Source organism: Salmo salar, chromosome ssa09 (assembly GCF_905237065.1).
Source record: "Salmo salar chromosome ssa09, Ssal_v3.1, whole genome shotgun sequence".
Lineage (NCBI taxonomy): Eukaryota > Metazoa > Chordata > Actinopteri > Salmoniformes > Salmonidae > Salmo > Salmo salar.
In genome coordinates, this window is record NC_059450.1 from 25,769,113 (window position 1) to 25,771,397 (window position 2,285).

At 40.4% G+C, this 2,285-nt stretch overlaps 1 long non-coding RNA gene across 1 annotated transcript; it reads left to right on the forward strand.

Moving 5' to 3' along the window:
- The first annotated feature begins 1,024 nt into the window (after positions 1-1,024).
- LOC106611085 (uncharacterized) lies at positions 1,025-2,066 on the forward strand. The gene is made up of 3 exons (XR_001330053.2): positions 1,025-1,058; positions 1,143-1,432; positions 1,631-2,066. It is a non-coding gene; the product is annotated as an uncharacterized lncRNA (long non-coding RNA).
- The last annotated feature ends 219 nt before the right edge of the window (positions 2,067-2,285 follow it).

Below are 2,285 nucleotides of genomic sequence, written 5' to 3' on the forward strand. Positions count from 1 at the left end.
TATACTTCTGGCCCTTCTTTGGACACTGTGTTACCTAACCTCCAGACGAGCTTCAGTGCCATACAACTCTCCTTCCGTGGACTCCAACTGCTCTTAAATGCAAGTAAAACTAACTGCATGCTCTTCAACCAATCACTGCCCGCATCTGCATCTACTCTGGATGATTCTGACTTAGAATATGTGGACAACGGGCCTCCCGGGTGGCGCAGTGGTCTAAGGCCCTGCATTGGAGTGCTAGCTGTGCCACCAGAGATTCTGGGTTTGAGTCTAGGCTCTGTCGCAGCCAGCTGCGACCGGGAGACCCATGGGGCGGCGCACAATTGGCCCAGCGTCGTTCGGGTTAGGGAGGGTTTGGCCGGCAGGGCTATCCTTGTCTCATTGCGCACTAGCGGCTCCTGTGGCGGGCCGGGTGCACGCTGACTCGGTCGCTAGGTGTACGGTGTTTCCTCCGACACAGTGGTGCGGCTGGTTTCCGGGTTGGATGGGCATTGTGTCAAGAAGCAGTGCGGTTGGGTTGTGTTTCGGAGGACGCATGGCTCTCGACCTTCGCCTCTCCTGAGTCTGTACAGGAGTTGCAGTGATGAGACAAGATTGTAACTACTACCAATTGGATACCACGATATTGGGGTAAAAATATATTTTTTTATAATAATAATAATATGTGGACAACTACAAATACCTACAGTGAGGGAAAAAAGTATTTGATCCCCTGCTGATTTTGTACGTTTGCCCACTGACAAAGAAATGATCAGTCTATAATTTTAATGGTAGGTTTATTTGAACAGTGAGAGACAGAATAACAACAAAGAAATCGAGAAAAACGCATGTCAAAAATGTTATAAATTGATTTGCATTTTAATGAGGGAAATAAGTATTGTGTATTAATTTACCTATAACTAATCATAATTCCATTATTTTTACATAAAAAAAGAGAATACTTCAAAATGAGAAGATCCTGCCATGGAAAAGACGACTGGGCGGACATAAAGTGGAAAGGAGGGGAAATAACTCACACCATGCAGCAGGACACCTTCAGCTGCGGGGTCTTTGTAATGCAGGTTTGATAGTTATATTTTCAATAATGAATGGTTAGCTGTTATGTGACAATTAGGTCAAAAACCCAATTACATTTTTGGGTTTAGATGGCCAAGGAAGTTGCACAGAACTTCCCCAACATCCCCTCCAAAACTGATATGGAACCTTCAAAAACACATGGAGCAACTGCGAAAAGAAATGGCTGAGGATATACTAAAAATGTCTGGTATGTAATGACATTTAATTCAAAGTAAATGTAAATTCTTTATTTTTATGTAGTTGTGTGGGACAGCCATATGTTCAGTTCAAGCCTATGATTTCAGAGTTCATCAAAGCCAACAAGTGCTTCATGTGTGCCACTGATAAAGAACCTGGATGTGGCCCAAAGACTGACTGGGTTAGTAACCTTATTTAACATGCTTATTATCTTTTGACAACAGTGACAGCATGTAAGACAATTTATGATATAACACAATGGATGGCTAATTTGTCATTCGTCATACTGCATTGATATTTGATATTATTTGTAACGTGTTATGTTTTGTTTTGATTGAATATTTTGCATGCCAACGGTGGTTCCATGTGCTGTGCCTAGAAATGAAGACAAAAGAGTTCAACAGAGTAAAGAACACAAACTGGAAGTGCAGTCTTTGTTGTTGAACATGTATGCTATACCCCATCCACACTGAAGAGGCTCTGAAATGTACATCAACCAGGGATAAAGAGAAAGTTAACACTGTGAAATGCTTCATACTTAATTGAATTTAAGTGTCTGACATGTTGGAAAAGATTAAAGGTCTACAATTTCTGTTTAATTTGTCAATATTACATTTTTATTCATTGATTTACTGGCCACCATTACTGTGGTTACATGTTCAGTATATGTATTGACCAGCAAACCCACTGCAGCCTACCTCACCAGCTCACTCTCCATCCCTGCTTTGGACAATTAATAGCATGATTCTCGTACTTTGCCCTTTTCCTTTATGGTTGATATTAACGACGAAAGGAAATATTATCTGTCTCTCTCCTATTGTGTACCACTGTTAAATACTGTGGACAAATAAAAAACAGGGAAAATAAGTACTTAGAACTACCAATTATTGTAGATAAATATTAAAGAAAAAACACAACACTGGACTGAACCCCCTAATTGTCAAACTAATATTAATGTACAACAATATAGAAGATACATGACTAGAGGTTATGCAATATGGGTGTATATCCACTGCATGCTTCTTAGGTGTGTA